This window comes from Ranitomeya imitator, chromosome 4 (assembly GCF_032444005.1).
Source record: "Ranitomeya imitator isolate aRanImi1 chromosome 4, aRanImi1.pri, whole genome shotgun sequence".
In the NCBI taxonomy this organism is placed as follows: domain Eukaryota; kingdom Metazoa; phylum Chordata; class Amphibia; order Anura; family Dendrobatidae; genus Ranitomeya; species Ranitomeya imitator.
Window position 1 is genome coordinate 16,642,719 of NC_091285.1, and position 27,358 is coordinate 16,670,076.

The 27,358-nt window shown below is 44.0% G+C and overlaps 1 protein-coding gene across 1 annotated transcript in view; it reads left to right on the forward strand.

Moving 5' to 3' along the window:
• Window positions 1–27,358, forward strand: part of AGBL3 (AGBL carboxypeptidase 3) — a 171,325-nt gene that overhangs the window by 30,524 nt on the left and 113,443 nt on the right. The gene's annotated exons all lie outside the window — the stretch shown is intronic.

Consider the following 27,358-nt stretch of genomic DNA (forward strand, 5'->3'; position numbering starts at 1 on the left):
CCCCTAAGTGAAGACCCCGCTTTCTAACTTTGCCTAATGGGGTCTCTTGGTTGGTTCTTTAAAGGACATGATTCTGGGGGCCCATCCTCCATATAAAAATAGATGGACTTCAGTGCAAGGATAGAGAAGACATGCTGGACTTTTTAGACATCAGCACCATTTTGATTTTTGCAATGAAGGCATCTTCTCTATGAACGTTTGGGTTGGATCCAAGCTGACTATCAAGGTCAAGGATGGTTCTCTCCAGGAAGGAAAGACTACCATCTTTGTCTTTCCACCTATTGGAGGGTTAATGTTTGACCCTTTTAGAAGACAGCCAAATCTTGTCCTGCACAGGACTGAAACTGCTCCCCGGTTATGGTCAGACCTCCTAGATTTTGGAAAGTCACCTGGTCTCCATAAGTCAAAGATCTCCAATTAAGATCGGAAAGGATCCATAATAGGACCGACGGACTATCAGGGCTTAGCCAGCCGTTAAAGAGTTAAGCAGTTCTGCGTTCTCAATTATTTCGTCTGTGGATTAACCCAACCACTGATTAAACCAGCAAAATCAGAGCTACCGTGATTACATAATAATGTCGCGCTCCTGAGAGGATCATTGATATCAGACCTCTAATTAGATGACGATTCTCCATTAATCCTGGTGCAAAATCAATGAGAAAACTCGCAAAAATTCACAAAAACGTGCAAAGAAATCTGTCATGGATGATTAGTTTGCTTCTGCCCAGCTAAAAATGGTAGAGTGATGCCAGAATCAATGCAACATGTCAGACGTGCCCAGCCGGGGATCCTCGAATTGGCCCAAATGATGACACAATCATGGACCCCAAAGCAGTAGCATAGGTATAATACGATGGGCCATTGCGGAATATTTGGACCTGGGCCCCCCACCTGCATGTTGGTCAGATGTATGGACCTTGTAGAGTTCTAGAACCTATAAAAAGACATACATATTAGCCCCATGTCCTTGAGATGGGCCCTTCCAGTAATGATGTTCTCCATCCTGGGTCACATGCTATAAAAATGTCCCCCATCCTGTGCCCCTTCCTGGTATGATGTCCCCCATTGTGTAATAGTGTCCCTGTCCTCGGCTCTTATAACAAAAATGCTCTCCATCCTGGGCCCCATGCTATGACAATGTCACCATCCTGGGCCCCTTCCTGGTATAATGTTCCCCATCATGTAATACTGTCCTCTGTTCTGGGCCCTTTATTTAATAATGTCCCCCATCCTGGGCCCCTTCATATAAAAATGTCCTCCATTCTGGGCAACTTCCAGTAATAATGTCCCATCCTGGCCCCTTTCACAAACAATATCCCCCATCCTGGGCCCCTTCCTGTAATAATGTCACCCATTCTTGGCTCCTTCCTGGTATAGTGTCCCCAATCCTGGGCCCCTTTCTGGTGTAATGTCCCCCATCATGTAATAATGTTCCCCCATCCTGGACCCTTCCAGTAATAATATCACACATTTTTGGCCCCGTTCTGGTATAATGTCTCCCACCCTGGACCATTCCATTAATAATATCACCTATTCTTGGCCCCTTCCTGGTATAATGTCCCTCATCTTGGGCTCCTTTTGTTCTTAGCCCATTTTAAAAAGAAACAAATGGTTATTCTTACCTCTACCGCACCCACGACATGCGGCATCCTCCTCTATAGCCATCGCAGAAGCTGACAGCCGACACTCTCAGTGCATAACGTCACTGCCATGAGCCGGCCGCCACAGGCAAGCCACCGTCTGATCCTAACCTCTGATTGGCTGGCGGTGTGTATTGCGGTGCTTGGATCCAGAGGGTCCCTGCGCTGCGCTGCAATACATTTCAACTGAATGTGCATCCGAGGACGCACATTCAGGTAAAATTGGTGCTGATGTCAGCTGCCCCTCCCCCCCTCCCACATGGACCCAGACGTGGTCGCAGCTTCTGCAAATGTGATCGTTATGCCCCTGCCCCAAAGTTGTGGCTGAAACGAAGTTGACATTGGAACCTATCCCTTGCCACCATATTGATGATAAGAGCTTATTTTAGAGAGTAGCCAAGCTTAAAGCAGTAAAGAGACGAGACCCCCTGTGTGCGCCCTCAGGTTCTGCCGTTGCCTCCTCTCATGTAAGCACAGTTTTAATGACCGACAATGATGTCAAGAAGTAAAGGCCATCGTTCCCTGACCACATCCTGCGAGCAGATGGCGGCATATGCACCGCAAGGCTCGCTAACTTGATAGAAGTCCCAGTTGTGACACAGGCAAGCTGTCATGTCGTGTCCTACATGCCCCGACGCGCGCTCCAAAGAGGCCATGACAGATGGACGGTCCAAAGGCTTCGAAAACTCTTACAAGTCACATTGCCCGATTATAACGCACCGGTGCTCCATCAGTCTCCACAGCATCAAAATGGGAAAAAAAAGAAAAATAATTCTTCTCCTTTACCCCCTTTTGTCATCCCTCCAACAAGGGTTAAATTATATTTTCCAATATACGAGAGGTAACGTGTAATTTGGAGATGCGAGGCTTGCTCCATTACCCGACGCTAGTACTATAATTTACTTATAATGGGCCAGGATACAGTGCGGAGCGAGAAAATAATAATAATATTGTAAAGCCATTCTTTATACTTCAGCCAGATATGATGTTATATATGAAGAGTCTGGGTCTCTGGCGTTAAGTGCTCTTTAGATTAAGCCTTCGAAAGTGTTGGCCCTCTTCGGAGACACGTCAAGATAGCTCGGGGTAGGGGTTAATTGGGAAAGCCAAAAAAAAACAAAAGAGAGAAAGCATCAAACACACAGAACTGGAGGATTTGATAACCGAATGGTCGACCACGACCAAGTGACATCCAGAAGCCTGTGGCACGTCTATGGGGTGGGGAAAGACTGACACAAAGGCCAAGAGGGCACGATGGAAAAAGCAAGGTTTTGGCGTATTTTTCAACCATGCTAACATTTGGCGACACTAGTTTCAGGGTTTTCTATAGGAATTTCCCCAAGACTATGACTGTAGGGGGTGCAGAGGTAGACTTTGCAACCAAGACATGGTGCTTCAGTGTCTCCTAAGGTCCCTTAGCCACAAAGGTAGCATCAGCAATTTTGGGGAAAACCAGAGTAGGGTACATGGTAGCATAGGTTTTGAAGGAACAAGAAGGCGGCAGGGGCTTTGTAAAAGGTTAAAGACAGAGGAGAAAGGTGGTGGAGTCACTTTATGGGCAAGTCAGTCAGAATGGGTCATGGAGGAGATGAGGAAGTGGAAGTTAGGGGGCCTGTTATTTGACTGGGGGGCAGAAGCAGGTGGAAGGAGTCAGACGGTCACATTGGCTTTATGGTTGGGGGCAGGGACGAGAAATACAAACGTGGTAGAGCAGATGATCGGATAGTGGTAAGGGTAAGGATGATGTCAGGAGGTGATAGGGTAGGGGTCAGGAGGAGTCTAGAGGTAAAAAGCGTAGATAGTTAAGGAAACATGCCGAATGACACTACGGGCTCATACTTTGATTTAGGTACCTCTGTGAGCCCCACTGGGAAGTGGTGGGCCCCATGTGGCACTACGACCTATACCGCCCTGATGGTGGCTTTGCTCGGCCAGGTTTACAAAGGGTACGTGATAGGTGTTGAGGAACCGATTAGAGATGGTTCTTCGGGTCCCTCTGGATGCCACCAAATGATCATTTTGTGCCCCATGCCTCAGTTCAGTACATAGTAATGGCCACCTCGAATGCCAGGAGGGTGATGGGTCCACTTTAATCTATCGAGTCAGAGGTTGAGAAACTGATATGCTAACTGCAGCCCTTGTGCCGAGGTTCAATTACACAAAGTAAGGCCGAGGTCGCCTCCTTGGATTTAGACAGCCCTGTGCCGCCTGCACTCCAGGTCACCTCCTCACCTCTGCTTGCCCTGTGTGTAATGTAAACTTTATCATATAATTACCGCTCACATGGCTGAAATAGCCTCATATCTGAGCGCTGATTGCCCGTAATAACACATAAACTCCCAGGATCACACACACACACGCTGCTGCGCCAACACCACACTCCTACTCTTCCTGGTTCCCATCTGTAGCCTTTATTATAATTTACTTGTTAACCCTTTTAATTTTCCCATTTGTATATTTTTTGGTGACTACAACCCCCACCAGCAAGCTCTGAGAGAAAGTAGTAGCCATGTACCCTAATTGCTATGCCATCAATTAACTCCCAACATCCGAATCCTAAGGTAGAATATATTTAAGCCCCGCCCATGCTTTTAGGGAGTCACACCCCCGAATAGTGAACAGAGACGCCCCTTTCACTACAAATTTGCATAAATCCTATTTTGGGGTTGTTCAAGTTGTGCTGGGTCACTGTTGACCCACACTGAGGGGTACACTGAAGGTAAAGCTGAGGCTACCTCCTCTTTATACCTCCTTCAACAGCTTTCCCATTAATGCCACCTTGTTATCATTGGATCTTTCAGAGATTTTACTAATTGGGTTTGGAACAAGATAGAACTACAGGTGCAACCCCAAAAAATTGGTATCACATTTTGGAATCTGTGCTTGAGTGACGGTTGGGGTTGAGTCATGAACCCCCACGGCAGGACTCAATATACTCTTCCAATAATCATTCTTTACCTTCAGTCCTAGACAGCTTCTCTGCACAGAATCACTGGGTGTAAAAGCTGCTTATCTTGGCTCAGGCAACCATGCACTTACTAAAGTGGTTTCCCTCTACGATATGGCATGAATTAAGTAAAAAAAAAGCTACACTCCCCTCCCAGTGCCTGTTTAGGACATTAGTAGAGTACAACTACAGTGCATACAACCTGTAAGTAGAGGACAACCCCATATAATGATAATGGGAAGATAACGTTTGGTTTAGCTGTACGTGGTAAAGCAAGATGCCTGGTCGTACCGGTCAGGATTCTAGACTGATCTACTGACACCTAGAGGCTATCGTAAAAACTACAACAAATGTGTTTTTTGTTTATTTTAATTAAAGCAATATAATAATGTATTTACATGTAAATATAATGCAATTTTAGGGTAATAATATCCACAAAATATCAAATGGTTCCCAGGAAGTTATCTTCCCTGCCCATATTTGTAGTGCCGCAATTTTGCCCATAGTGCCAGTGCCCAGTTAGTGGGTCGTAGACATAAATAATCTCTGTGCTGAAAGCAAGTTTGGACCTTTTTGGACACAGGGTGGTTACAGTCAGAGTTAATAGTCTATTTTTCCCAACAATCTACGGGATGGTTATGGAATATAATACTGCATTTTCCTATCTCTTTATTGTTTCATGTAGTTTATTTGCCTCCCATTCTTCTTACTGTTGTACCTTAGTGTTTATTGCTGTGTGAGTTCTGTGTGACTGAGCTTCTGTTTCCCCCTGTCTGTCTTTTCTGTGTTAACCCCTGTTCCCTTTTTCACTGGGTGGTGGAGGGAGATCAGATTAGTTCGGTGCAGGAATTGAACGAGGTAAGTGACCCAGGCATCTCCACCATCACCCCTGAAGGTGGAGATGCCTGGGTCACGTACCTCGCCCAACTCCTGCACCAAACTAATCTGATCCCCCTCCCATGGGACAGGGATGGGAACACAGACAGATCGGTTTAGAGGATGGATTAATAATTTGGACAAAAGTGCAGACCTGTGGAAAGGGAAAGGGAAAGGACTGGTTGGTAGATAGGGGGGTATATCGTGGGTTGATGAAAAGGGCAGATGATGAGTAGGCTGTGTAGGGTGACCAATGAATAGAAGCCATCAGTTATCTCTTCTCTGGCTTTTCAGCGGTTAATAAACATTCGCTTAGAAACATATTGGGCTCTGCGCTCAGAGGTAAGAAAAAGAAAAGCAAATCGCACTGCCGGAGCGCCCAGGTTTTTCTTTGCAATTATTCCATACTGTGTGTCAGGGAGAAGATTAATTGAGAATTATGGTTAAGGCTTCACAATGGATAACCTGCCATCTGTTCCAGCCTTTTCCTTGGATAATTTATGTATTTTCCCTTAAAAGAACTGCACAGCTGTTCCTTTCTGCGGTCACATGGCACAAAAAAAAAGTAGCGGTGCGAGCCGTGCCACGTGACTGCCATGATGGCACCCTGAGCGGCATATGTACGGTATCAGCAATGGAGAAGTGTCCTTACCCACACAGCAATGCCCGCCTGTGCCCTGAAGATAGTCACAACCACTTATCAATTAGTGTCTACCCGTGAGCGCCAACCATACCCCCCCATCCTCACCGGCAGGGTCTCCTGCTAACGTCAGGACAATACTAGTAATAATACCGCTCATCTCAGGGTCCTAATACTAGCACCATACAGAAACACCATGTTATTGCCCACATAATAACGCCATCAGTACAGCAGTGGCAGATATATATATATATATACTATATACTGCATTCATCAATGTCAGCGTCCGTACAGCAGTACCAGCCATATTATGTCCTGTACAATAATGCCCATATAACAGTACCACTATTAGTACCCATATTAGTAACCACCTAATAACACAATTCATGTCAATGTCCTTATTCTACTATCAGCCGTATAAGTAACCTCATTACAGTACCAGAGTAATAGCCCATGTAAGTGCCAGCCACATCAGTAACCATATAATAATACCATATAATAATACCATCAACCTCAGTGACCATATAACAGAACCAGTCATATTATTTCCCATATAATAATACCATCAATCCCAGTGACCATATAACAGTACCAGTCATATTATTTCCCATATAATATTACCATCAATCCCAGTGACCATATAACAGTACCAGCCATATTATTTCCCATATAATAATACCATCAATCCCAGTGATCATATAACAGTACCAGCCATATTATTTCCCATATAATAATACTATCAATCTCAGTGACCATATAACAGTACCAGTCATATTATTTCCCATATAATAATACCATCAATCCCAGTGACCATATAACAGTACCAGCCATATTATTTCCCATATAATAATACCATCAACCTCAGTGACCATATAACAGTACCAGCCATATTATTTCCCATATAATAATACCATCAATCCCAGTGACCATATAACAGTACCAGTCATATTATTTCCCATATAATAATACTATCAATCTCAGTGACCATATAACAGTACCAGTCATATTATTTCCCATATAATAATACCATCAATCCCAGTGACCATATAACAGTACCAGCCATATTATTTCCCATATAATAATACCATCAACCTCAGTGACCATATAACAGTACCAGCCATATTATTTCCCATATAATAATACCATCAATCCCAGTGACCATATAACAGTACCAGTCATATTATTTCCCATATAATAATACCATCAACCTCAGTGACCATATAACAGAACCAGTCATATTATTTCCCATATAATATTACCATCAATCCCAGTGACCATATAACAGAACCAGTCATATTATTTCCCATATAATAATACCATCAATCCCAGTGACCATATAACAGAACCAGTCATATTATTTCCCATATAATAATACCATCAATCCCAGTGACCATATAACAGTACCAGTCATATTATTTCCCATATAATATTACCATCAATCCCAGTGACCATATAACAGTACCAGCCATATTTTTTCCCATATAATAATACCATCAATCCCAGTGACCATGTAACAGTACCAGTCATATTATTTCCCATATAATAATACCATCAATCCCAGTGACCATATAACAGTACCAGCCATATTATTTCCCATATAATAATACCATCAATCTCAGTGACCATATAACAGTACCAGCCATATTATTTCCCATATAATAATACCATCAATCCCAGTGACCATATAACAGTACCAGCCATATTATTTCCCATATAATAATACCATCAATCCCAGTGACCATATAACAGTACCAGTCACATTATTTCCCATATAATATTACCATCAATCCCAGTGACCATATAACAGTACCAGTCATATTATTTCCCATATAATAATACCATCAATCCCAGTGACCATATAACAGTACCAGTCATATTATTTCCCATATAATAATACCATCAATCCCAGTGACCATATAACAGTACCAGCCATATTATTTCCCATATAATAATACCATCAATCCCAGTGACCATATAACAGTACCAGCCATATTATTTCCCATATAATAATACCATCAATCCCAGTGACCATATAACAGTACCAGCCATATTATTTCCCATATAATAATACCATCAATCCCAGTGACCATATAACAGTACCAGTCATATTATTTCCCATATAATAATACCATCAATCCCAGTGACCATATAACAGTACCAGCCATATTATTTCCCATATAATAATACCATCAATCCCAGTGACCATATAACAGTACCAGCCATATTATTTCCCATATAATAATACCATCAATCCCAGTGACCATATAACAGTACCAGTCATATTATTTCCCATATAATAATACCATCAATCCCAGTGACCATATAACAGTACCAGCCATATTATTTCCCATATAATAATACCATCAATCCCAGTGCCCATGTAATAAGACCAGTAACCAGTAGCCATATAACAAAATCATTAATGACAACCGCCTTATACTAGGATCAGCTATAAAAGTGACTATTTAATGGTACGATAGTGCCAGCCATATTAGTTCCCAATTACTATGTGTATCATGGTCAGTGCCTGTACAATAATATCAGTCTCTGCTCCAATAAGACAGTACCAGCCACATTAGTAACCATATAATAATACCATCAATATCAATACCAGGATAATAGCAGCTATACCATTTCCAATATAACAGAACCATCAATACCATTATTTGTATATTAGTAGCCATATAACAGTGCCAGCTGTATTAGTGCCCATATAATAATACCCTTGATATCAGTATGCATATATTAATGCCAGCAATGTTACAAAGCCTCCAGCCCTTTATAAATGTTGATGTAGTGTCTGCCATTAATACCCGCAGTCTGACTGCTCTAAATGTAGAGAATCCTTTCCTATGGAGGAATCACCTTGCCTCCACCCATAATGAGTACCCCCTGGTCCTATGTCAGGTCTTTGGAAGGGATAGGTGTAGGGTAAAAGGGTAAGTATGTACTTTGGGTTAGAGTCACCCTTTAAGAGCCTATGCTTTACATACAGCAACATAAAAAAAATCTAAACCTCCATAACCAAGAATGTGGGAAAGCGAAGTCCTGAATAGCTAGCAAGACTAGAACACATCACTCAGCCTGACAGGTCACATCCGTCCTCGACAGCCCATGCAAGACGGGCGCCGGGGATCCGCCATCGGGGAAGACAGCTGTCAATCAAGGGTTTAACCAGCTGCTGCAAAGACGTCTCCACACTGCGCGGGCCTGAGACATACAGGAGAGAGCTGGGACCACAGTCTGACAGATTACGCCGTCATGGGCACACAGGGTCCTCCTGCTCACACCAGTACATAAATGAACCAAATATAGGAAGAACATAGCGTGCAATCTGGGAGATAATAAATCACAAAAAGATCAAACAAGTTGTAGAAATAGATAATGTCCCCAGTGCACACAAGGACATGTGCAGGACTAACTGCATAATCCAATAAGAGACAAGCTAAGCACCTAAAAACAGTCATGAAAATACAGAAAAATCTTTAAATGAGAAGGTGTGTCCAAACTTTTGGTCTGTACTGTGTATATATATATATATATATATAATTGCGGTCATGGGACATAGACACGCCCCCTGAGGAAGGAATCTTTCCGAAACGCGCGTCGGGGTGGCCTGTGGAAGGAGCGAGGCATGGAATTTTGCATTTATGGTATGTTCACCACCAATTTTCCTATTATTGATCATTTAGTAATACTGAGTTAGCGCACATGTTATATACAATAGTTCTTTTGATAGCTGCGTACTGACCCAGTTTGACCTATGATACTATTGGTGGTGTTGTCCTAACATTCATTGCCACCACCAACTCTTCGTGCTGTTGACTGGCGCCTGTCTATGTGCTGCTCTGTTGCGTGATTAACTCTCGCTATGCCTTTTTATCTCTTTGATATTTAATAAAGATATATTTTTTATTCATTCACTTGGACTATAAAACTATTTTTAGGTGCTTAGCTTGTCTCACACCAGCTCATGTCCAGGCCTGTTTGAAGTTCATCTGGATGATCTAGAGGAAGCATGTAAGAAAGTCATGTGGTCGGATGGGACCAAAATGGAAGGAAGAAGGATGAGTACAACCCCACAACACCCTCCCAACAGTGAAGCATGGTGGAGGAAACATCATACTTTGGGGTTGCTTTTCTGCAAAAGAGATAAGCCGAATGCATCGTATTGAAGGATGGATGGGGTCATGTCTCGCGAGATTTTGGTAAATAACCCCCTTCCCTCAGTGAGAGCATTGAAGATGGGTCATGGCGGGGTCTTCCAGCATGACAATTACCCGAAACACCCAGCCAGAGCAACTAAGGAGTGGCTCCGTAAGAAGCATTTCTGGGCCCAGGAGTGGCCTAGCCAGTCTCCAGACCTGAACCCAATAGAAAATATTTGGCGGTAGCTAAAACTCACTATTGGCCAGTGACAGCCCCGAAACCCTGAAGATCTGGAGGAGATCTGTATGGGGGAGGGGGCCAATATCCCTGCTGCAGTGTGTGCGAAGCTGGTCAGGAACCACAGGAAACGTCTGACCTCTGTAATTGCAAACAAAGGTTTCTGTACCAAATATTAAGTTCTGTTTTTCTATTGTATCAGATACTCATTTCATGCAATAAAATACAAATTAATTATGCAAAAATCCTACAATGTGATTTTCTGGATTTTATCGTTAGATTCTGTCTCTCACAAGTGAAGCGTACCTACGATAATAATTACAGACCTCTCCATTCTGTATAGGGGGGAAAAATTGCAAAATCGGCAGCAGATGAAATACTTATTTTCCCCACTGTACAAGAAAGGCCTACATTTTGGTAAAGGGGCTCATCTTAGAAATATCTTCGGTTTAGTAGTTTATTTGATGAACACAGACGCCACCTACAGGACACAGGAGGTATAGTTCCTGCATATTACAGATACAAAGAACTTTTTACTTCTGGGATTGAACGAAGTCGAACCAAAAAGTTTCAACATCTGAAAAATTTGTTTTTGCTGAATCCATCATGCGCCTCTCTGCGGATCTACAGATGGGCAGATACTGGCTTCTTATGGCCATAATTCCCAACGTTGAAAACGGAAAAGATTGTCACACATATCACCGTACTGTTATTCCTTTTTGTGCGCCTGCGCAGAAATAGAGGAGGCCGCAGCGAAGCCCCTTCGTGTTCACACACAGATTGATAAAATTCTTAAAGCTCCTGTAATATGATGCACAAAAGATGCCCCCAAACATAATGATGCCCACATAGTGCCCACAGTGTATCTCCCCACAAATTGTGATACCTTCCGTAGGTATTCTGTCCCTTCCACCATATAGTATGCTGCCCCCACAGTGCCCCCCAATACAAGGATGCCCATCACATATTATGATGCCCCCTGGCCCCCAAACATACTCTGTATGATGCCCCCAAACAATGATACCTTTCACACATTATGGTCAGACTCCGTAGGATGCCCCACAATGCCTCCCCACACATACCCGCACAGTATGATGCCCCATTGTGCCCCGCTTCAAAATGATGCCCCTATACTTTATGATGCCTCCACTCACAGTATGAAACAGCACAGTGCCCCTTCACACAGTACAGTGCCCATACAGCACCACCAGACACAGAATTAGGCCCCAGTGTGCCCTGCTTACAAATGATGCCCCCGTAGAGTATGATGCCCCCTTACAGAGTATAGTGCCCCTTCACACAGCACGGTGCCCTTACTGCACCCCCACACACAGTATGATACTCCAGAGTTCCCTGCTTCAAAATGACACCCTCATATAGCATGATGCCCACACACAGTATGATGCCCCACAGTACCCTTTCCGACACTACAGCACCTCCAGACACAGAATTATGCCCCAGAGTACCCAGCTTCAAAATTCTGCCCCCATACAGTATGATGTCCCCCCCCCCCACAAAGTATAGTGCCCCTCCACACAGTACGGTGACCTTACAGCACCTCCACACAGAATGATGCCCCAGAGTTCCCTGCTTACAAATGATGTCTCCATACAGTATGATGCCCCCTCACAGAATATAGTGCCCTTCCACACAGTACTGTGCCCGTACAGCGCCTCCACACACAAAATTATGCCCCAGAGTACCCAGCTTCAAAATTCTGCCCCATACAGTATGATGCCCCCTCACAGAATATAGTGCCCGTCCACAATGAACGGTGCCCATACAGCACCTCCAGACACAGAGTTATGCCCGAGAGCGCCCTGCTTAAAAATTATGCCCCCATGGAGTATGATGCCCCCCCACAGAGTATAGTGCTCCTCCACACAGTACGGTGCCCTTTCAGCACCTCCACACACAGAATTATGCCCCAAAGTGCCCTGCTTAAAAATGATGTCTCTATACAGTATGATGCCCCCTCACAGAATATAGTGCCCTTCCACACAGTACTGTGCCCGTACAGCGCCTCCACACACGGAATTATGCCCCAGAGTACCCAGCTTCAATGTTCTGCCCCATATAGTATGATGCCCTCCCACAGAGTATAGTGCTCCTCCACACAGTACGGTGCCCTTTCAGCACCTCCACACACGGAATTATGCCCCAATGTTAAAAATGATGTATCCATATAGTATGATGTCCCCACACAGAGTATGATTCCCCACAGTGCCCCTCCAAACAGTACGGTGCCCTTACAGCACCCCCACACACTATATGATTCCCTATAGTGCCCCCCTCCACACACACACACACACACACACACACACACACACATACTATGATGCTCTCTACATATTATGAATCCCCCAGTTCGCCCCCACACTAAGTATGATGACCACTCCACTGAGTGATAAAAAGCCAATAAGTTTTGATGGTAAGGTACATGGTTAATATATTTCAGAAATATCGGTCTTGTGCTCCAGGTGTGAGGAAATTTCTCCTGGTGTCTCACAGCCCAGAACAGTTCCGCATTACTGGACTGTAGCGCCTGTTAATAGCAAATCTCTCTTACGGTTGGTTGGGTTGCTGTCATCAGCATTCTGACTAATATATAGACGAAATGATCATTCATCCCTATAGCATGAAGCTAATACCAAAAAGGAGACGGATATGACATCTCTATAAAAAAAAAATATATATATATATATATTCTAGTGATTTGCTTATAATGGATACTATCCCTTTAAGAATGACTGACTCCCATTGCCATAAGTCATTCATCTAAATTTCAGGATTTGGGGGGGTCCAAGGCCATGGAGAATCTATTCTCACCTCTTTGATCTATTTCCTACAGTGATCATGTGACCGCTGCAGACAATCATGCCGAGATTGTCTCGATTTATCATAAACAATTCTGACAAATTCATGGGCAAAGAGGACGGGACAAGACCCAACCAGATGTTTGTCCGGGTGGTCCGCTGATGGCGTTACAGAGGGAGCCTCCTCCATCTGTCAACCGTTTAGACTCCTCGGTCATTATTGATAGTGGCATCTAAGGGGGTTGTCCACACTGATTGTGGTCGAGTCGACCGGTACTACTTAGATGTTTGTCTGGGTGGTCCGCTGATGGCGTTACAGAGAGAGCCTCCTCCATCTGTCAACCGTTTAGACTCCTCGGTCATTATTGATAGTGGCATCTAAGGGGGTTGTCCACACTGATTGTGGTCGAGTCGACCGGTACTACTTAGATGCTCGTCCAGGTGGTCCGCTGATGGTGTTACAGAGGGAGCCTCCTCCATCTGTCAACCGTTTAGACGCCTCGGTCATTATTGATAGTGGCATCTAAGGGGGTTGTCCACACTGATTGTGGTCGAGTCGACCGGTACTACTTAGATGTTTGTCTGGGTGGTCCGCTGATGGTGTTACAGAGGGAGCCTCCTCCATCTCTCAACCGTTTAGACTCCTCGGTCATTATTGATAGTGGCATCTAAGGGGGTTGTCCACACTGATTGTGGTCAAGTCGACCGCTACTACTTAGATGTTCGTCCAGGTGGTCCGCTGATGGTGTTACAGATGGAGCCTCCTCCATGTGTCAACTGTTTAGATGCCTCGGTCATTATTGATATCGGCATCTAAGGGTATTGTCCACACTGATTGTGGTCGAGTCGACCGCTGCAACTTTGATGTTCGTCCGAGTGGGGGGAAGGTATATTGGTGGTCACTTTAGTTTTCTATTCATTTTAATACCATCTGTATAAACCCATAACTAGCAGTAGTCATGTAGATGCCTCAATTTCCGCTCTTTGTTTGCACCCTCGGATAGGGTGACATTTATACAGAGGACCATCGGCCATCCTTATGTCTTCAGCCTGCCATATTGCAGCGCTCTGCTATTCTAGGATCCCTTGGGATGGGAGCTGCAGGCATCGGGAGATGTGCTGTCATCTCTTATAATAGCCGGAGAATATCATAATTACTGTATAATGTCACGTAGGAGGTCGCCGTCCTTTTCTTCCGGCCACTGATGTTTCTGCAGGGGGTCGGTGATGGTCACTCGCCCACCCACAACCGTCACATTCCATATAATTGACTAGAAGGGATGTCAGCAAGCAATCTGTAATTACAAGTAACCCTGGGGGCATTATGCGAGCTTCACCCGGATAATAATTTGTACCGTAGGAGAGACAGAGAACTCGTTCCTCCAGAGCCGACATCCGCATGATGACACCTTGTAAGGTGCTGCATTATTAATGGCCCAGACAAGGAGATTCCATCGCTCCATCGTACGTCATGTAAAGGGACTAATAAAGTCACCCCGCTTTAAAAAATACATCTAGGTTCGTCTCTCCACCCCCAGGGGCAAAATATGGAATAGAGGTCACCGCTCTGCCAGCTAACAAGAAGAGACAGAAACGGGAGGGGAACGAGTTCTCGGAAAGTCATATCTATAACATTTGTTAAATCAGGAAGCAATGGGATCCGCTAGGTGTGGGGTAATGGATATTTTGGATTATTGGGCCATCATAGAGTAGGATTCAATGGTTGTGCAGGAAGGCGGCCCACCGTTGCCTATTTCAGCTGGATGTGCGTCCAAGGAGGTGTATAGCGGTGCAGAGACCCGCTGGCTCCCTGCACGGCAATACACGCCGCCATCCAATCAAAGTCCGGTAGCTGACGTTGGCGTGCCCGTCAAGGGCAACCCAAGGCAGTGACATCATCTGCCGGCTATGGCTGGCACGTCAAAGTCAGCTGCAGGCCATAGAGGAGGACAACGCACACCATAGGAGCGCACGCCATTTAAAAAAAAAAAATTTCATGTGTTGGAAAAAGTGGCAAAACGGACATTATACCAGGAAGGGCCCAAGATTGGGGACATTATACAAGGAAAGGCCCACGATGGAGGATATTATTACAGAATGGGGGCCAAGCCAGGGGTTATTGTTAGAGAAATAAGCCAGGATGGGGGGGACATTATTTCAGAAAGAGGCCAAGAAGGGGAAAATTATTACAGAAAGGGGCCCAGGATTGGAGACACTATTATAAGAAGGGGCCAGGACAATTATTACATAAAAGGACCATGTATTGGAAAAGAGCATCAGAACGGACATTATACCAGGAAGGGCCCAAGATGGAGGACATTATTACAGAATGGGGGCCAGGCTGGGGTCATTGTTAGAGAAAGAAGCCAGGATAGGGAATGTTATTACAAGAAGGGGCCAGGACAATTATTACAGAAAAGAACCATGTGTTGGAAAAGAGCACCAGAACAGACATTATACCAGGAAGGGCCCAGGATGGAGGACATTATACCAGGAAGGGCCCAGGATGGAGGACATTATACTAAGAAGAGCCCAGGATGGAGGACATTATACAAGAAAGGGTCCAGGATGGAGTACATTATACCAGGAAGGAGACCAGGATGGGTGACATTATTAAAGGGTGTGAGCCAAGCTAGTGGACATTATTACAAGAAGGGGTCAGGATTGGAGACATTACAGAAAGGGGCCAGGGCGGGGAACATTATTGCCAATAGAGACAAGGACGGGGACATTATTACAGAAAGGGGCCAGGACTAGGGACATTATTACATGGAGGCTGAACACATGTCTTTATAGGATCTAGAAGACTAGAATGGACCATTCATCTGACTGACATGAATGTGGGGGCACAGCTCCAAATTTTGCACAGGAGCTCATTAGACTCTAGTTAAACCACTGGGTAGAGACACTGAAAAATAAAACTGAACACCATTGCCAACAAGGTTTTCTTAGTTTTCTGGCTCTGGTCTTTGTGCAGAATTATCTTGCAGTTCTGTCCCGAAAATCACGACTGTCAAAATTTCACGACTATCAGATAATGGAATTTAAAGGGGACCTGTCAACAGGACATACATGGCCATTTTTTTTTACCTTTTCTTTATTCATTGCCTATGAGACTGCTGGAAATAGCAGAGCGCTGTAATCAGCTTTTTCCAGCAGTTCCATAGACAATGAATGGAACAGAGGTCGAGCATGCGCCCTCCCACTCCATTCTGCTGGTTCCTGGGTGACTGAGTCCCAATCTCTGCCCGCTTTATGGGGTCTGATCATTGGTAAGGATAGGGAATAACTTGTGATTCTGGGAATAACCCTTTTTTTCCATTTGAATGGTTAGACTTTTTGGCCACAATTCTTCCATGAAGATCACTTCTGGCCAAACATCTCTGAACAATAGATGGCCGTAACTGGATCCTACTGATCACTGCCAGTTCTGAGTTGATGGCGCTGCTGGACATCTTCCGATTTCGAAGGTAAGTAAGCATAATGTGTGTTTCATCTGCTGCACTTTGAAGTTGCAAGCTGGAAAGTTTCCTTGGCCAACCCGTATGTCTACTAGGGACCTCAATGTTGCCCATTTTTTGGTGTCCTCAATACTGTAAAATCCAAGCAGATACGTAGCTATCATGCAATACCATCAGGGGAGGCTTCCGATCGGCTTCAAATTTGTTCAGCATCCGGACAACGACCTTAAACATCCAGTCAATGGCATTAAGAACAAGAAGTCATGGAAGTGATGAGAGGCTTAAAATCGGCTGAGGAACATCCAAATTCTGCTGCAAAAGGTGAGGTTGCGGAAGACAGTTTCAAGTCTCAGGTCAGACACCAGGATTGAGCACAGCAACAAGAGGCAAGGTAGTTATACTGCATCAGCAAGGTCTCGTTCAGGGAAAGATATCATTGCAGACTGGGGGTATTGAGATGCGTTGTTCAAGCTTTTTTATAGAGACCCCAAAAATGGGCCACATTGAGATGCAGTAATAGGCCAAGAAAACTTAGTGCAGCAAATGATAGACACATCATGTTACTTCCTTACAAAATTGATTAATATCCAGCAGTGCCATCAACTCAGAACTGGCAGCTACCAGTGGGACCCAAGTACATCCATGTATTGTTCGGAGACCACAGGTGCAGCCACGGACCATTTTGGTCATCTTGGATAAAGCCAAGAGGTGGCGGCAGGAGATGAAGTTTTAATAATAATCATAAGAGGCACCATGGATGCCAGCATTTTGCACCAGTCCAATATTGAACCCCTCATTTCATAAGCACATGTGTTGTAAATGGACAAAAATTCAGATGAACTGTAATTATAGTTTGTGCTTTCAATTCCTAGTTGTTGTTGTTGTTTTTTTTTGCTAAAATGTTGAAAATAAAAAGTTTTATTTTGTTATTTTTTTGTTTTACTTTTACTATTATTGTTGTTTGTTTAACATAATTTTATTGCTCTAGCCCTATCCCTAAGTCTAATCTCACCCTAGCCCAATCCCTAGCCCTAAACCTAACCCTAGTCTTAAATTTAACCTTAACCCTTAGTCCAACTCTAAACTAATACCTAGTCCTGAGACTAAGGGGTAAACTGTGCGCTCCCATAGGCTGCGGCGCCTTGGGTCGCCCCCCAACAAGTTACACCGCAGGTGGTCCAGCCGCCATGGAGTATCGGCATAGACTTGGGACCAGGGTCCTTTTCGCTCAAGGTTAGCCAATAGTTCGCAACCTGCTTGTTGATGGTTTCCAGGTATTAACGGATTGTTTTGGTTCTCCATGGCACAGGAAACTTTTTACTATAGATCTATCATCAGAGATAGATCCTGCATACAGCAGTCACTCGGGCGCAGAAACAAGCAATCCTTTACTTACTCTCCAAGGGAAGATGTTGATGAATAGCTCCGATACCGGAGGACTAATTAGGGAAGCATAGCCTATGGATCGGTCCTGTTTTGATGAATGTCCCTTAAGCTGGATCCTTCTAGTTTCTCGCACAATCCTATGATATATTATATATTTAAGGCTCCGATAATCTTCTTAGCAGGGGCCAATAATCTGGGTACACGCGGGACCCCGACACTGACACGGCGTCATTAATTGCATTTACTTTACGTCTATTTTCTCCTCTCTGCATTATTTAGAATGATCTATGGATCTATGTATAATTTATGCATCGCTTCTCATTCATTTATGTGTCTTAAAGGCCAAGTACACGGCCCCTCGTCCTGTGGGATATAAGGGGCAACACATGGGGAATCTACCAATCAAAACCTCAGAGTCATACTGATAACTGCTTTATATATAGATTCGTATGAGGGGCAAAACATGAAAGGACCGGACAACAGGGACCGGACAATGGGGACCGGACAACAGGGACCGGATAACAGGGACCGGACAACGGGGACCGGACAACAGGGACCAGACAACAGGAAGCGGACAATAGGGACCAGACAACAGGAAGCGGACAATAGAAATCGGCCAATAGGGACCAGACAACGGGGACCGGATAATAGGGACCGGACAACAGGGACCAGACAGCAGGAACCGGACAATGGGGACAGGACAATGGGGACTGGACAACAGGGACCGGACAATGGGGACAGGACAATGGGGACTGGACAACAGGGACCAGACAGCAGGAACCGGACAACAGGAACCGGACAATGGGGACAGGACAATGGGGACTGGACAACAGGGACCAGACAGCAGGAACCGGACAACAAGAACCGGACAATGGGGACAGGACAATGGGGACTGGACAACAGGGACCGGATAATGGGGACAGGACAATGGGGACTGGACAACAGGGACCAGACAGCAGGAACCGGACAACAGGAACCGGACAATGGGGACAGGACAATGGGGACTGGACAACAGGGACCGGACAATGGGGACAGGACAATGGGGACTGGACAATGGGGACAGGACAATGGGGACTGGACAACATGGACCAGACAGCAGGAACCGGACAACAGGAACCGGACAATGGGGACAGGACAATGGGGACTGGACAACAGGGACCGGACAACAGGGACCGGACAACAGGGACCAGACAACGGGGACCAGAAAATAGGGACCGGACAATAGGGACCGGACAACAGGGATCGGACAGCAGGAACTGGACAACGGGGACCGGACAACAGGAAGCGGACAATAGAAATCGGCCTATAGGGACCGGACAACGGGGACCGGATAATAGGGAGCAGACAATAGGGACCGGACAACAGGGACCAGACAACGGGGACCGGACAATAGGGACTGGACAACGGGGACCGGACAACAGGGACCGGACAACAGGAAGCGGACAATAGAAATCGGCCAATAGGGACCGGACAACGGGGACCGGGTAATAGGTACTGGACAATAGGGACCGGACAACAGGGACCAGACAGCAGGAACCGGACAACAGGGACCGGACAACAGGGACCGGACAATAGGGACCGGACAACAGGGACCGGACAGCAGGAACTGGACAACAGGGACCGGACAACAGGGACTGGACAATGGGAACAGGACAACAGGGACTGGACAGCAGGAACCGGATAAAAGGGACCGGACAACAGGTACTGGACAATGGGAACAGGACAACAGGGACTGGACAACATGAACCGTACAACAGGGACAGGACAATAGGGACCGGACAACAGGGACTGGACAACAGGAAACGGACATTAGAAACCGGCTAATAGGGATCGGCCAATAGGGACCGAACAACAGGGACCGCACAATAGGAACCGGACACCAGGAACTGGACAAAAACTCTGGATACCAGGGACTAAACACTAAAAGATTGGACACCAAGGACTGTCAAGAACCACTGGACACCAGAGACTAAACACTAAAAGACTGAATACCATGGACTGGATAAAAAACACTGGATGCTGGGGATTAAACACTAAAAGATTGCACACCAGGAACAGGACAAAAACACTGTATATTAAACCATCAGCCACCAATTACTGTAGTAACAGACCAATGGATATGTGAAGAAAGGACTCTAAATCATTGCACAGTATAGCCCGAACCTTAAACCACTGGTCACCAGGGACTAGGGCAATAAAATATGGGACACCAGGGACTAGGGCAATAAACCACTAGACACCAGGGACTAGGGCAATAAACCACTGGACACCAGGGACTAGGGCAATAAACCACTGGACACCAGGGACTAGGGCAATAAACCACTGGACACCAGGGACTAGGGCAATAAACCACTGGTCAACAGGGACTAGGTAAATAAGCCACTGGACACCTGGGACTAGGTAAATAAGCCACTGGACACCTGGGACTAGGGCTATAAACCACTGGTCAACAGGGACTAGGGAAATAAGCCACTGGACACCTGGGACAAGGGAAATAAGCCACTGGACACCTGGGACTAGGGAAATAAGCCACTGGACACCTGGCACTAGGGCAATAAGCCACTGGACACCTAAGACTAGGGCAATAAGCCACTGGACACCTGGGACTAGGGCAATAAGCCACTGGACACCTAAGACTAGGGCAATAAGCCACTGGACACCTGGGACTAGGGCAATAAGCCACTGGACACCAGGGAGTAGAGTAATAAACCACTTGTCACCAAGAACTAGGGAAATAAACCACTGGTCAACAGGGACTAAGGAAATAAGCCACTGGACACCTGGGACTAGGGCAATAAACCACTGGTCACCCGGGACTAGAGCAATAAACCACTGGACACCTGGGACTAGGGCAATAAACCACTGGTCACCCGGGACTAGAGCAATAAACCACTGGACACCAGGGACTAGAGCAATAAACCACTGGACACCTGGGACTAGGGCAATAAACCACTGGACACCTGGGACTAGGGCAATAAACCACTGGTCACCCGGGACTAGAGCAATAAACCACTAGACACCAGGGACTAGAGCAATAAACCACTGGTCACCCGGGACTACGGCAATAAACCACTGGACACCAGGGACTAGGGCAATAAACCACTGGTCACCAGGGACTAGAGCAATAAACCACTGGTCACCCGGGACTAGAGCAATAAACCACTGGACACCAGGGACTAGAGCAATAAAACACTGGTCACCAGGGACTAGAGCAATAAACCACTGGTCACCAGGGACTAGAGCAATAAACCACTGGTCACCCGGGACTAGGGCAATAAACCACTGGACACCAGGGACTAGAGCAATAAACCACTGGTCACCAGGGACTAGAGCAATAAACCACTGGTCACCAGGGACTAGAGCAATAAACCACTGGTCACCCGGGACTAGGGCAATAAACCACTGGACACCAGGGACTAGGGCAATAAACCACTGGACACCAGGGACTTGGGCAATAAACCACTGGTCACCAGGGACTAGAGCAATAAACCACTGGTCACCAGGGACTAGAGCAATAAACTACTGGTCACCAGGGACTAGAGCAATAAACCACTGGTCACCAGGGACTAGAGCAATAAACCACTGGACACCAGAGACTAGGGCAATAAACTACTGGTCACCAGGGACTAGAGCAATAAACCACTGGTCACCAGGGACTAGAGCAATAAACCACTGGTCACCAGGGACTAGAGCAATAAACCACTGGTCACCCGAGACTAGGGCAATAAACCACTGGTCACCCGGGACTAGAGCAATAAACCACTGGTCACCCGGGACTAGAGCAATAAACCACTGGTCACCCGGGACTAGAGCAATAAACCACTGGACACCAGGGACTAGAGCAATAAAACACTGGTCACCAGGGACTAGAGCAATAAACCACTGGTCACCCGGGACTAGGGCAATAAACCACTGGACACCAGGGACTAGGGCAATAAACCACTGGTCACCAGGGACTAGAGCAATAAACAACTGGACACCAGAGACTAGGGCAATAAACTACTGGTCACCAGGGACTAGAGCAATAAACCACTGGTCACCAGGGACTAGAGCAATAAACCACTGGACACCAGAGACTAGGGCAATAAACTACTGGTCACCAGGGACTAGAGCAATAAACCACTGGTCACCAGGGACTAGAGCAATAAACCACTGGTCACCAGGGACTAGAGCAATAAACCACTGGTCACCCGAGACTAGGGCAATAAAACACTGGTCACCCGGGACTAGAGCAATAAACCACTGGTCACCCGAGACTAGGGCAATAAACCACTGGTCACCCGGGACTAGAGCAATAAACCACTGGTCACCCGGGACTAGAGCAATAAACCACTGGTCACCCGGGACTAGAGCAATAAACCACTGGTCACCCGGGACTAGGGCAATAAACCACTGGACACCAGGGACTAGGGCAATAAACCACTGGACACCAGGGACTAGGGCAATAAACTACTGGACACCAGGGACTTGGGCATCAGGCTCCGGCAGACAGGCATTGCGTATATTAAGGAGATGTGTGAAAATTACCTTGGGCAATCACCCTTATTTTATGGCCTCTTTAAATATAGAAATGAGGTTGGGGAAGAAAAACAATTCCTGAAAACTTCTCATTTTCATATAGACTGAAGGAATAAAAGGGATTAATCTCCGGAGACTATATGGAGTCATCATAAATAGAGGATTTATCTCCTAACACCAACACGCATCTCCATGAATAAATTATTGATTGTCAGGACCGATCTGGGCTTTACAATGACTGATTAGCGCACATTACAGAGTTAACCCATCTGGAGCCCGAAATTCTTCATGATCTTCTTTTCCTTATAGTTCTCGCCAATGCCTTAATACAGCTTTTGGCATTAGTAAATGAATGTTGAGGCAAGTTTTTAATTAAAGGGGTGGGCACAGAAAAAGGACATACATGATCAAAGGCGTAAGATCTCTTACGGTGGTCTCTCCTAGACGGCTCCTCTTAAGGCTTTAGCTTTAGGGCCCGCTCTCATCTGCATAAAAAAAGCGCACTGATGCTCATCCGGAAAAGTAGGACAAGTATAAAGTGAGTACAGCGCGATTTTTCTGAACTCGCTTCCGTATACAATGCGTTTTTAACATAATTAATCTTTTACATATACCATAGTAATCGCTATGTAATTTAAAGCTAGTTTTCTAAGTAATAAAACAATCTAATATACATAAATGGAGAGATAGATTATAGATAGATAATAGATAGATAATAGATAGATAATAGTTAATAGATAGATAGATAATAGATATATAGATAACCGGAAGATATAGATAGATAGATGATAGATAGATAGATAGATAGATAGATAGATAGATAGATAGATAGATAGATAGATAGATAAAGAAAAAGAAAACAAAAAGCAGCACCAAAAGAAGACAGAGGGTGCAAAAAATCCTTCCAGGTATATACCAAACCTCATGCTATTGTCCAGAAAGATGAAGGCTACTGGAGTGCTGCCTTCATCTTTCTGGGCAATAGATAGATAGATAGATAGATAGATAGATAGATAGATAGATAGATAGATAGATAGATAGATAGATAGATAGATAGATAATCGATAAATGATAGATAATAGATAAATAATAGATAGATAGATAATCGATAAATGATAGATAATAGATGAATAATAGATAGATAATAGATAAAAGATAGATAGATAGATAATAGATAAAAGATAGATATATAGATAGATACATAGATAGATGATAGATAATAGATAGAGATAGATAGATAATAGATAGATGATAGATAATAGATAAAAGATAGATAGATAATAGATAAAAGATAGATAGATAGATACATAGATAGATGATAGATAATAGATAGAGATAGATAGATAATAGATTGATGATAGATAGATAATAGATAAAAGATAGATAGATATAGATAGATATAGATAGATAGACAGATAAATAATAGATAGATGATAGATAGATGATAGATAAATAATAGATATATATATAGATAGATAGATAGATAGATAGATAGATGATAGATAGATAGATAGATAATAGATAGATAGATAGATAGATAGATAGATAGATAGATAGATAGATAATAGATAGATAATAGATATACGATAGATAGATGATAGATAAATAATAGATATATATATAGATAGATAATAGATAGATAGATAGATAATAGATAGATAATAGATATACGATAGATAGATGATAGATAAATAATAGATATAGATAGATAGATAGATAGATAGATAGATAGATAGATAGATAGATAATAGATATAGATAGATAGATAGATAGATAGATAGATAGATAGATAGATAGATAGATAGATAGATAGATAGATATAATAGGACAAAAAGGGAACAGCACAACTTAAGTACTTATCTTCGGGTGCAAGGCCCCAGGCAACCAGTCCAACGATTGCACCAAATTCACAAAGAAAAAAAGAGGCAGCACTCCATAATAAAGTGAAAAAAAAGTGGAAGGTTTTAATCGACCCACATAGCCGGGCGACGTTTCAGCTCCATCTGAGCCTTTCTCCAGGAGAAAGGCTCAGATGGAGCTGAAACGTCGCCCGGCTATGTGGGTCGATTAAAACCTTGCACTTTTTTTTCACTTTATTATGGAGTGCTGCCTCTTTTTTTCTTTGTAGATAGATAGATAGATAGATAGATAGATGATAGATAGATAGATAATAGATAGATAATAGATAGATATAGATAGATAGATAATAGATAGATAGATATAGATAGATATAGATAGATAGATAATAGATAGATAGACAGATAAATAATAGATAGATAGATGATAGATAGATAGATAGATAGATAGATAGATAGATAGATAGATAGATAGATAGATAGATAGATAGATAGATAGCAGAGAGATAGATATAGATAGATGATAGATAGATAGATAGATAGATAGATAGATAGATAGATAGATAGATAGATAGATAGATAGCAGAGAGATAGATATAGATAGATGATAGATAGATAGATAGATAGATAGATAGATAGATAGATAGATAGATAGATAGACAGATAAATAATAGATAGATGTCAGATATTTCATAAGCTCTGTCGAGCTTATCCGGCAGCTTTTTAGGAACATTTTTTTAAAAAAATTGTGCGAGTTCCACCTTATTTTGAATAACCAGTTAAGGGAAAGCAGGCAGCTGTGAGCGGTCTCAATAGTTTGGGATGGGCCACTATCCATGGAGCTTTCCAGTCTATTAATATCAGCTCACAGATGTCTGCTTAGTCTTTACTGGTTATTGAAAGGGGGGACCCGAATTAAAAGGGTTACTGGTTAAATTGTCCAACGTCATCGTATATCGTTCTGGGACGGATATCGGCAGTTAAAATGACCCTTGTTCCTAAATTGTTATACTATTTTTTGATACCCTCCCTGTTACGGTCCTGTTGGGAGAACTTAACCCCTTTCCGACATTGGGTGTAATAGGAATCCCTCCCTTTGATGTGGGCTCCGGTGCTGAGCCCACACCTTTCCCGGCACATGTCAGCTGTTTTGAATAGCTAACATGTGCCTCTAACAGATATGGGTGGAATCGCAGTCCACCCGCGGCTGTTGATCCGCTATATTCTGCTGTCAATCTCTGACGATGGCATTTAACTTGGGGTTACAGGAAGCGTGCTGGAAATCCTGCCCATTGGTGACCCCGTCACGTGACCGCGGTTCACCGATGGGTTGGTATGACAACCAGAGGTCTGCAGCAGACGTCTATGGTTGTCATAGCCGGATTGCTATGAGTGCCGCCCGCTGGTCGGCGCTGATAACAAGTGCGCATTTCTGCTACACGCAGGCGATCTGACTATCACCTGTATGTAGCAGAGGCTATCAGACAACTGCAGCTTCACGTCTCCCATGGAGACTATTGAAGCATGCAAAAAGTAAAAAAAAAAAAAAATGTAAAAAATAAAAAAAATATAAAAGTTCATATCACCCCCCTTTCGCCTCATCCAAAATAAAACAGTAAAAAAAAACAAATATACACATATTTGGTATCGTCGCATTCAGAATCACCTGAGCTATCAATAAAAAAATAATTAACCCAGTCGTTAAAACAATAACGAGAAAAAAATAAAAAATGTCAGAATTCCTTTTTTTTTGGTTGCCGCTACATTGCAATAAAATGCAATTATGAGCAATCAAAAGAACGTATCTACACCAAAGGGCTATCAATAAAAATGTCAGCTCGGCGCGCAAAAAATAAGCCCTCACCCAATCGGAGATCGCGAAAAATGGAGACGCTACAAGTCTCGGAGAATTGCGCCTTTTTTTTTTTATTATTTTTAGCAAAGTTTGGATTTTCATAAAAAAGAACCTAGACATGTTTGGTGTCTAAGAACCGGTAATGAGCTGGAGAATCATAATGGCAGGTTGGTTTTAGCATTTAGTAAACATGGTAAATAGTAAAAAAAAATGTGGAATTGCACTTTCTTTTTGCAATTTCACCGCACTTGAATTTTTTTTCCTATTTTCCAGTAAAATTTAATGGTCTTGTTCAAAAGTACAACTCGTCAAACAAGCCCTCCTCACATGGCCATTTTGACCAAAAAATAAAAAAGTTGTGGCTCTGGGAAGAAGGGAGGCAAAAAAAACGAAAACGCAAAAACGAAAATACCTCATGAAGGGTGTTAAGGTCCTTCTGGCTTGTATAATGAGATTTATATGGGGCAATAAGCAAATTCTTGTCTCTGATCCAAAGCAGTTGGGGTTATCCGGTACTGAAAATAATAAAATATTTCTGGACCTGAGGAGGTTGGGATTCAACGTGGGCATGCAATGAATGGGCAAAAGTTGAAAAGTTGTGGTGGCCCCTATACATCCAAATTCCCTCCAGTGGTCCCGGTGGGGGTCCGTACTCCGTTACTGGACCCTATGCAGTTCACAAGGGATATTTGGACCTCCTGTAATAGGAGACTTGCTCTCTCTTCTCAGCATTCTCCTATGATATCATTCATGTATCAACCCTTCCTTGGAAGAAGCCTGGAGGCGCCCGGAGGTCCCATGGACCTCGCCCGGCCCGTTTAGGTTTGCTGAAGCAGTCGACAGGAATACATTGGAAATCCTTCAGTTTGAAAAGTCTAATTATCATATAACGGATCGTGAATGTTTCCATTACTTAGAAATAAAGCATCTGCCAAGATGTCTTCATGGTTCCTCTAAAGTCTCAAGGCTTACGGATT